This window comes from Cydia pomonella, chromosome 19, assembly GCF_033807575.1.
Source record: "Cydia pomonella isolate Wapato2018A chromosome 19, ilCydPomo1, whole genome shotgun sequence".
Lineage (NCBI taxonomy): Eukaryota > Metazoa > Arthropoda > Insecta > Lepidoptera > Tortricidae > Cydia > Cydia pomonella.
Window position 1 is genome coordinate 1436351 of NC_084721.1, and position 11521 is coordinate 1447871.

Consider the following 11521-nt stretch of genomic DNA (forward strand, 5'->3'; position numbering starts at 1 on the left):
TAGTTTCTATGTATTTGTGTCGTCATTACAGATTGGATTTTGTATGTAGTAAGTGAGAAGTGCGACTGTGTGCACGTTTCCCCCCCGCAAAAAATGGCAGAATGATTTTGTTCGGTAAGATATCGCATAGGCTCCTCCCTTCCGACGTGGCGGAAGCCGGTGTTGATCGAAGGGGGTCACAGCGGAATCGAAATAAACGTCAATTTTGACATGTCGTTTAGTTATCGATCTTTTCAAGATCTTAACCGTGTCTTAATCATTCTTCGAATCGGGCCGCTTGTCCTGAAGTACGCAGGCGACATTTCCCTCCGTGCCTAAATAAATCTACCCTAAGCGATAATCACTCGTATTGCAATCATCCTGTGTAGAAGTGGATAAAATCGTCCCATTAGTGGGCATTAGAACGCTCACTGTTTGGACTCCGATGCGATACCATCTACATCAGTCAGCGATGACAAACTGCTTCGAAAGCTTTCTCTCGGCTTCTGTGCCCCTGGTCACTGTTGATTTGACCCCAGCGGCGGTATCATGGTTCCATTTTTATCACTTGTCACTATGCCCGTCACTTTCGCGCTTACATACTTGTTAGAACGTGACAGGTATGGTGACAAATGATGAAGAGCCGACCATCTTAGCCCTACTGGTCACGATTTTGTCATTTGCGATTTGATTGTTGTGTAAATCGGTAGTGATCGTGATTATGGCAGGTAGAGTTAAGGATCGCAATCTCCATAGGCAGAACTTATGCAAAAGTGTCCGGTGGTCAGCTATAAATAATAGTTCTAAATCTCTCCCGAGTAGCGCTAGAGTAGCTAAGAACCTAGGCGTTATTGACGGAGTAAAGTGCATAGGCACTTCACTCCGTCAATAACGCCTAAGTTCTTAGCTTAGTGTAGTGTTCATATTGTTTAATAGTTGTATGTAGTCTATTAGTTAGTCGTAATTTGTATTTCTTTGCAGATCGGATACTCCACCGAACACTGTCTATGACCGTAATAAGATTCATATACTAGCCGTGTCTTATCGTTAACCTCGACATTGGCAGAATCATCAACACCTTGATGGAGCCATAACACGAAAAATTGATTGATTAAGGTTCTTAGCTACTCTAGCGCTACTCTGGAGAGATTTGGAACTATTATTTATAGCTGACCACTGGACACTTTTTGATTTGATTCTTTTTCCTAGTATTCTTGGTATTTAAGGTTTTTTGATGACACTTTTTGGTATATGGAGATTCCATTCCTTATCTCCACCTTCCGTAATCGTGATGGCCTGTAGCCGGACCACGAGTTTGACGTTTATGTTAGGGACTGCGTAAAATCGATCACAGTCCATGGGACCGATTTTGAATTTCGAACGTTCGATTTCGGGTTATATCTTAATAATATCTCCACTACTATTTAAATTCTACTAATAGAATTGAAAATGAGTGGTCAATACCACCAGATTCCCAATTTCTATCGCTCGTATTTTAAAAATAGCATTTCGCCGTTTTCCTCAGATTTTCAAATGAAGAAATCGAGCGCTCGAAATTCAAAAATCGGCCCCGATTTCGCTCGCAGTTATTCATTGGTGCGATAGAGAGAGAATGCAATCGAGTTCACGCAGATGCTAACGTAAATGTCAAACGTGAACTCGTGGTAGCCTGATGGCAAGAGATTAAAAACTTTTATTCCGAAGATTTTTTCCCTCTGGCTGTTGTCTCGTGGTTGCGGCACCGCGCTGTTACACGGTGGCCGGTTCCGCACCGTGGACGTGTGGCCAGGCCCTGTCTGGTTCTAGTTTTTGTTGCTAAAAATTGTTACTTATACAAAGAAAACAGAGCAATTAGAAATTTTGTTTGTAAAACTTCTACTTGCTCTAATTTCTTCGCAATTTGTAGGCAATTTGTAGATTCATGAAACTCTTCTTCTTCTTCCCCGCGTTGTCCCGGCATTTTGCCACGGCTCATGGGAGCCTGGGGTCCGCTTGACAACTAATCCCAAGATTTGGCGTAGGCACTAGTTATTGTGAAAGCGATTGACATCTGACCTTCCAACCCAGAGGCTAAACTAGGCCCTGTTGGGATTAGTCCGGTTTCCTCCCGATGTTTTCCTTCATCGAAAAGCGACTGGTAAATATCAAATGATATTTCGTACATAAGTTCCGAAAAACTTATTGGTACGAGCCGGGGATTGAACCCGCGACCTCTGGATTGCAAGTCGCACGTTCTTACCGTTAGGTCAGCCACCAGAGCTATATTCATTCATTCATGAAACTCATCATTTTTTTAAGGATCAAACGCCAGAATGCATTTTCGTTTGATATTTAGTGCCCCGTCACTTGGCTAAAGCATTCCTAATTCAAGTGAATTATAGCCAGTGTCCCCGCGAACAAATCAGACAATTACCAGCAAAACACAGCTAGCAGCCACCGTGGCATCCATCCAGTGCGTTTTCAAACGTTCTAAATCGCAAGCTAGCACGGTGTTCTGATTGTTTACTAGATTCTGGTGCGTCGAACGCTCAGGAGAACTAGGTAGGTAGGCTGCGTTACCACCAGAGATGTACGAGGATGTGTTTTTTAACCTTTTCAACACTTTTCCACACGTGTCAAGAAATGCCATGGACGCCAAAAAGTTAACTGGTGAAGAGCGAATATGAAGCTTAACTGACAGTAGGAAAGTCGCTTTGACAACGTCCGCCATAGCCTTTTTAATGGTCATTGGCGTCGCGGGCACGACAGAGCATGACCGTTTTAGTGGTCTTTGGCGTTGAAAAGGTTAAGAATCAATAGAACCACTTCATTTACCTGTACTCGCTCAGCGCAGCTCTAATCGGCAATTACCTATTTGTTCTCGATAAACACATTTCTAACTAAGCATCTTCGCACATTTCTGGTGGAAATGCAGCTTAAGAGGATACTGGATGACGACAGCTTGTTCATATAAACGTAGTCTCCCTTTTCGTCTCTGGATATTGACAGGTTAGAAAATATTTGTACACAATCTGATGTATATTAGCCCTTTTACAGGCCGCACCAACATACACGGTTTTCCCGAAAAATCCAAATATACTCCAACTCATTTTTCGAAGCTTGTATTCAGTTTCACTGTCCCGTTGTATGTCTGTAATCAAATCTTGCAAGTTAAATTTGAGTCACTTCCCGGATTCCAATGAAGCTGAAAATTATATGTAAGTCGGGTCACAATGTAATATTATGGTGCCATTGAGCTGATCTGATGATGGAGACAGGAGGCAGCCACAGGAGCTCTGTGATAAATTAACGCAACCTAATTGTGTTTTGGTATTTTAGAATTATCTCGATGACTATTAGTTGCCTGTGGAAAGAAAGGTACCGTCAGCGATAAAAACTTGTACCAAAAATGAAATTTTTGCCAAAAACTTATTAGAGATTTGAAGACAAATCACATTGCTCGAAAGACCAATCTAATTTATACCTTAAATCGGATTACTGAGGTTGATCTTCTATTGGCGCATATGTGGTCGATAGATCGTTGAAATTCTATTGGCGCGTATGTGGTCGATAGATCGTTGAAATTCTATTGGCGCGTATGTGGTCGATAGATCGTTGAAATTCTATTGGCGCGTATGTGGTCGATAGATCGTTGAAATTCTATTGGCGCGTATGTGGTCGATAGATCGTTGAAATTCTATTGGCGCGTATGTGATCGATAGCCCTTCGTTGGATTTTTTCGCATTTATAAAATTATTTTAAAGTTAGGAGTTTTGAAAATTTTGTTTAGTGCGTTTTCCGCTACTTACTCTTAAAACAGTCAAAAATTCGTCAATGACCCAAGTCCAGAATTTTGGATGGGTATTTGATGGTGTCTCCAGACTACCCGAGCGTTGGACTCCTTTCGAAGCAATGTGAACACAGCTGGATGTGGTCGCGGTGAAAAACGTCCGGCGGTCCGGCTAACGATCGTGTCCGGACGGATAAAAATGGCTGATGTCGCTTTAGCGTTGTGGAACTTACCGACTGACGTATCATTGAAAATCAAATTCGTATTTCGAGATTAGATTTCCACCACATGAACGAAATCAGTATTACTTTATTTGGTACTTAATAAATATACCTATTAGTATGACGATATGTAGTAATATTATTTTATACCTTTAAACGAGCAATTTTTGTATATATACTTATATATATTTATATATTTTGGGCATCTTGAAAACGGCTCTAACGATTTCGATGAAGTTTAATTTAATTTAATTTAATTTCGGGGGCGAAAAATCGATCTAGCTAGGTCTTATCCCTGGGAAGACGCGCATTTTTGAGTATTTAAGTATATGTTTTCCGAGTAAAGCTCGGTCTTCCAGATATTTATGTGCTTATATGACGATTGATGAAACTCAAAGAGGTTGCGTTTTTTTATTAAATTTCCATCTTGGGGGCATACACACAAACGTCACAAACACACAAACGTACACAAATTTAGGGCATGTGGGATTACAATTTTCGTGATTTGTCAAAATCTTAAAGCACCTTCAATATATACTAACTGCTAGTGGCTCCGTGAACTGTACCTTCGATATTTTCCCAATTAATAAAACATCCCAAAAACTAAATTGTAAAAAAATATCGAACCTGTGATGACGGTCCTTTTAAACGTGGAAAAATTACTGCCTTGGGTGAGACTTGAACTCACGGCCTCTGGATCGAGACTCCAGCGCTCTGCCATCTGAGCCACCAAGACCTCATCCATAGCCAGTGAATTTTCCCACCATATGGGTGTAACGTTCTTACGGTTGTTGTCGCTAGGGTCCCGTAGACCCATATGGTGGGAAAATTTGCTGGCGATGGGCCTAGTTGTCTACGCGATAGCGCGATAATGACAGTGTCCGTCTTGTTTAGGGAGAACGGCCGGACAGCCGTACTTAAGTAAGCGTTTTTGGCCAGTGGCGGGGCAAGACCAAAATTTTACGTGGCGAGGCCCTCTGGTGCCGCAAGAAATAAGAAACTTTTCACTGAGTTACGAAAAAGTATGGTATTTTCTTTACTCAACCAACAATTACGTGTACATTTTTTTCGAGACAAGTTTTAAGTGACTCTTCAGAACAGATTTCATCCAAATTTAACAAAAAAAAAATAGAAAACAATAAAAATAGGGTCATATACTTCAGTTTACTTTAATTCTGAATGGAGAGATCGTACATTTTTGAACACCTAACCTAAATTAAACTGAACTATTTGAAACCTCCGGCGACAGAGCTTCAGCAAGCTGTATCGCAATTTAGGGGGCTAATGTAAGACGGCCGCGGGCGACATGTTTATTGGTTAATTAAAGTTTTACGAAACAGGTACCGGGGGATTCGGTATACACAACGAGTTATCGGGGAATCGAGATTAGGCGGAAAGTACGAGGTGCAAATCAGGCCTTTTCAGTATTCATCTTAATGTCTATATTCTGTTGTTTATTCCGTAGACTAAAATGACATTTCATGTGGTACTAAGAAATGTCATGTCTTACATATGAAACGTGATTTTAGTCTACGGAATAAAAAACAGACCTTGGGTACATTTTATGATGGTTAAATATGGGTTGAAAAACATGTTATTTAAAGGCCATCACTGATCACCAGTTCGCCGGACGATATCGGCCTATCAGTTATTCGCAAGCTGACAATCGCGAATAACTGACAGGCCGATATCGTCCGGCGAACTGGTAATCAGTTGCCCTTAAAACCATGTTGGTGGTAGGCCCATGTTACACGTACATTTGCTACTCCAGATTATTGCATGCTTAAATGAAAAAAAAAAAAAAACTTTTAAGGCAAACTACGTCTTGTAAAATCGTATAAACCTATAATGGAATCCTTAAAAAAATCTAAGAGTGTCTGAACGTGTCGTTCCATTTGCTCCATTATGGGAAACACTTACGGTACAATATTAGTATAGTAACCACCCCTATGATGGACGTATCACTAGTAATGGGATGGTATAGACAAATTCTGTAAAATAATAAGTATTTATCATTAGTTTTTAAACACTGGCACTGGCAACATTTTACCATAAACAAGAGCCATAGTGTTGCTTAAGTTTGATGTTTCATAAATTTTCAAATGCAAACATAATTATGTATCGAAAGAATCGTCTCATAAATATGGTACTACGCTCTTATTACACTGGAATAAGATGCTACGGGACATATTTTTGAGTAAGATGTGTACACCCATATTTTTACACTTGACTGTACGACACCCATAAAGGTGGGCTAAACTAGCCACGGAGTGGGTGCGACAATGTAAACGCCGAGGAGGTCGGCCTAAGAGTAGATGACGGGACAGCCTGGACGCATTTCTCAGCAACTGGACGGATTCTGCAGTTAATTGGGAAGATTGAAAGTCTGGGGGTGGGGAGGCTTTTGCCCAGCAGTGGGACACTTATAAGCTTTGAAACCAATGGAAGTATCTTTCATTAAAACATCGGAAACATAAAGGATAAACTTTTAACGCAGCAGGATAAAGTTTACAGGTGTCGGTGAAATATCAAAAATACTCAACATTTTCTCTTAAATGTCCCGTTAATAACCTAATTAAACATTATGCAAAATATACGGGTTGCTTAAATGTTTTCCTTGTTTGTTTAGATTCTTCTAAAAGCTTATATTTTAGTGTAAATATTTAAAATAAGTGGAAAAATACAGTAAATAGGAGTAGCTTACAGGCACCAGTTTGTCGTAAAATAATGCAGCTATAAAATATCTCGAGCTACAGATTCATTGCAAAAGCTTACCGAGCGAAGGCGAGTTGATTGCTTCATCATCATTATCATCATGATTGAATGATCATGATTGCTTAAGCAGCGGCTAACCCAAAATTGTGGTTTTATATTGAATTTTTAACACGTTTTAATCAACGGCAAATGTCATGAAAAAAATCACACGGATCTGACGAGCAAATTCGGTACAGTGTCATTTTCAGTGTAATTGATATAAAAGGTGAATACACGCGCGCGGTGAAAATTTCGGAAGGCGTGCCATATGGATTGTTTCCTCTAACTTCCTGGTCCCGGGGGAAGTACAGAAAAAGCTGTTACTAATGAAAAAAAAAAAAAAAACTGATGCGATTGATAAGAAACTATGTTTTTTGAATAACTCCATTAAATATTTACTTAATATTTATATAATTATATCAGTTTTTTAAATATATTTTTTCTGTAGAAGTAATAGGTAGCTTCTTCCTAGCATTTCGCGATTTCGGGGTTGTAAAAGTTGTTCAGTAAGACCTATATATTCACCCCGTAAATTATTGCAGTTACTAAATAAATACCTGTTATAATAATTCAATAATAAGACTTTTTCTTTTCGGTGCAAGCCTTGAAACCTGAAAGCCTACCGCGAACCACGTTCGACGTGTTACCTCTCTGTCGCACTTGTAAATTTGTATGTAAGTGTGACAGGGAGGCAACACGTCGAACGTGTTTCGCGGTAGGCCCTCTGTTCTCAGATCATGTTACACTGTTTCTGTGCACACGACTCGCACAATGCCCGGCCTGCAGCTTCACTCGGTAACGGATCGCGCATCTGGCGGGCGATATTAACTCTAGGCCATCTTCTATGAAAACTAAATACTTAACAGGAGGTAGCTAATTTTATTTTGGAAAAAATATGATGTGGCAAATTGTATTTCCCTGGTGTATAATATAAAAGTAAACCTTTAACCGCCGTAATCTGATATATTATAAGACATACAATACCCAGCTTATTTACGTATACGTCATGTTTAATTGGAGATCAAACTTATTATTAATGAATACTCATTAGCCCTTCTCTGCTGACGCTACGGCACCTGAACGCCGAAACAATAAGCAGAGTTTGCGATTTATTCCCGCGATTACGCGCACTTTCTATCGCTACCCGCAGCGCCTGGCGGCTATAGCGGACACAAGGTAAACATTTGTTGTTAAATAATAATTGTTAATAAGGTAAAAAAAAAAAACGGCCAAGTCATATATGTTGACTAAGGTGTAGAGTTTGTGAAGTTAGGACTTGTAGTAGAAGCTTGTCTCTACATGAGATCTGATAACTTTTTGACAGTGCGAGCCTTATGGTCTTTTTATTACATTAAAATGTTTTTAGTGGGTTTCACTTTTTTTCGCAAGTTGCTTATGACAATCCCCTAATTTAAAAGATGGGGGGTGAGTTACTAAAAATCCTGAAATATGTATTTCATTATTTATAACCAGTTGTCCATAAAGGTATCAATTTTCAGACCTGTAGCATCAAAATTTGCGGAACCCTCATACAGATTTTCTTCCCCTAGTTTAAGGTGTTGGGGAGTAAAAATACCAAGTTTTAGAATTATTTTGTTGTTTGTATACTAATACTATCCTACATACCAAATTTAGCTTTCTAGGACTTCAGGAACTATCCTAAGAATTTTGATGATCATCAGTGAATGAGTGAGTGAGTCAGTGACGAAATCGGGGTCTTTTAGATATCAATAAAATCTTAAGTATAAGAGCTATGCAATTGAAAGTTTTTATGTTAAATAGGTCCACTATTGACATCATATCCCGAGAATTTTGTATATCTAGGATAATCCAAACTCAACTTTTGAGGGTTCAAAAAAAGACGAAGCGCTTCGAGGAAAGGCAAGGAGGTACGGTAGTATTTCCGTGCGCCCAGATTTAGTTTATTTCAATTGTGTGATTTTTTTTTATACTACGTCGGTGGCAAACAAGCATACGGCCCGCTTGATGGTAAATAGCCTCCGTAGCCTAAGTACGCCAGCAACTCCAGAGGAGTTACATGAATTGCGTGAATTCTTAATGTTAGCCAATTTGGAATAAGCTGTTCGGTTATTGGACGGTGGCCAGTAATAGGCGATTCACCCTACTGTTAATAACAGGTAAATTTTATTTGATTTTAACGACCTCTCTGGCCTAGTGACCCTGCCTAAGAGCCCGATGGTCCTGGGTTCAAATCCTGGTAAGAGCATTTATTTGTGTGATGAGCATTGGGTGTTAATTTGTTCCTGATTCATGGATGTTTTTTATGTATTTATATTATATTACATATGTATATCGGTTCGCCGGTTCGCGATTGTCAGCTTTTGCGAATAACTGACTGGCCGATAACCGACTAACGTACTAACATATATTAACCATTATGAAGTCTGAAATAAATGTTTTTTTTTTTTTTTTATAACACAAGCCTTATGTGTTCCTGGTATGACACTCGGACACCATTTTCTTATGCTACCAACTCGTCCCACTGTGCGCCTGGTGTGTAAATATACAGTGTCTCCCATCATGGGGCTTAAAATGCTGGGCTTGATTTTACTCACTACACTGAGTGACTTTTATTATCGGACCAACCCCGAAATCGCGAAAAAATATGCCTTTTTCATTTATGAGCTTTTTTAAAAAAAAAGTCCTTATTCTCACAGATCCTGGTGTTTTTAGGTTCTTTCAACTGGGAATCACTAGCATATTAAATCTCGATGCTAACAAAATGTCCCAAAAATTGGTGTGGAAATTGTAGTTTCCACTACGTCACGCTCATACAAGTGAAAATATTTCTCACACTAAATCGTGACGTAACGGAACGGATATTTTGAGACATTTTTTTTAAATGAGAGGATGGAGAATGTTAACGATTCTGAGTAGAATGAGCCCAAGAAAGTAGATTTGTAAGAATCAGGTTTTCAATATTTATTTTAGAAAACGCCCATATTTTGGTTAATCAGATGTCAATGTTTTCTATGGATGTTTAGATTCCCCGATTTCGGGGTTTGTAAAAATAGCTTGATTTCGCGAGTAGAAACGAGCCCTGCATTTAAAGCCCCATAGTGGAACATTACTGTAAAGAATGTACTAAGTATTATAATACACTATTGCTGATGATATGCACTCCTAGTACTTACAACTGGCGAAAACTGTTGTACCCCTGGTAACTTCCTATGAATGCTCTCTATAGAAGTATGTGCGCCTGGTACTATTACTGTTGACGTGACGCCACTGAGCGCCTAGTAGCTCGAGATCGTATTTTGTAAACTGCTTCGGCTATTTACGAGTATTTTTCACCTCACCAGCGGGTAAAGACGTTTCGGCGGCTTGGAACCACAACTCTCTTGATCAAACACTGACGTGAGAGTTGCAATTTATCCACATGTGTGGAAGAGTTATCAAATGAAATTTTTGAGTTGTTTCCTATGTCGGCTTGTAGAATTGAATATTAAATTATGATTTTGAATGATAATTATTTAGAGACATTCATTTTGAATTGATTTGGTTTCATTTTGTTTGATATTTTACAGTTATTATTTTCCTTGCGTTGGTGTGGTGAAAAATGTTGTTTCACTCGGTGGCAAAATTTGTTTAACCCTCGTGCTAATTGAAACCCTCGCAACGTTCAAGATTCCAGTTTTAGAAACACACGCTACGCTCGTGGTTCAATTTTGGAATCTTTCGCTGGCTCGGGTATCAAATTGACGAAATGGTTCGAAAAGTGGAATCTTAAGCGTTGCGTGGGTTTCAATATTAGCTTGGGGGTTAAACAACAATTTTGCTCCCTTGCAAAATAAATAACTATTAAATACGTTTGTTTTAAATAACGGAGTCGAGTTGGAATGTAAAATATGTAGATAGGTACGTTTTAGTCGTATGAGTATTAAAAATGAAATGATTTTGGACAAGCATTATAAAATCGCTCAATTCAAAAACTCAAACTAAAAGGATCACAATCAACTCCAAAATACCAGGGCAACAAGAATCGCAAGGAGCACTACGCTACGCCGTAGCACCGTAGCGCCGTAGCGTCGTAGCGACGTAGCGGGCGTGGCTCGAAAATGGCGGCCGACAGTGAGTAATGGCACGCTGGGACGAGTCCGGTGACGCGTGCCACAGGGATGTCTACCGATCGAAATAATATTATAAATCGTGAATTTGTATGTTTGGTTGTTGGTCAGATCTTACAATTTCCTAAAGCGTTTTTTTACTAAACAGCTATATCTAATTTATATTAATTACAGCCTTTTTTTCATTACGTTACGGCAATTACGAGGAATTTTATGATTATTTTTATCGGTTTTTAAAATCGTGCAAATAAGCAAATTTAGCATAACGACGTAATGTGTAAATCAGGCCAATTCGAAAGAAATAGAAAATAGAATATATGGAATAGATGTTACAATTATGTTTGAATCATGTTACATATTTAGTTATTGTGCGTCTCGCCCGCGCCAATACATGTACGGACAAGTGCGAACGAAATGCACGGTAACTGAATGACAACAGTACATTCGAATTGGCCTGATATGCACTAGCGAACGAGACTGATTGTGGAAGCTTCGTAAAAGTACCTATATTGTATTTTGTCTCTTCACTGTTAATGTTGACCTGTTTCAATTCTCATGCTCTGAATTGGGTCGTTGTTATTCTAAAAAGTGTGCAGAAAATGATACGTATACTAGCTAGATATGTTTACCTAAATTGTTAATTGAAAAACAAGGCTACTTATAAACTTCAGTAGTATTACTCAAGTAATGGTACTAAGCCTTTTTTTAAA

General features: G+C 39.0%; 1 non-coding gene across 1 annotated transcript; it reads right to left on the reverse strand.

Annotated features, from left to right (window-relative positions):
- Nucleotides 1–4632: 4632 nt before the first annotated feature.
- Trnae-cuc (transfer RNA glutamic acid (anticodon CUC)) lies at nucleotides 4633–4705 on the reverse strand. Its single transcript has one exon. It is a non-coding gene; the product is annotated as a tRNA-Glu (tRNA).
- Nucleotides 4706–11521: the final 6816 nt, after the last annotated feature.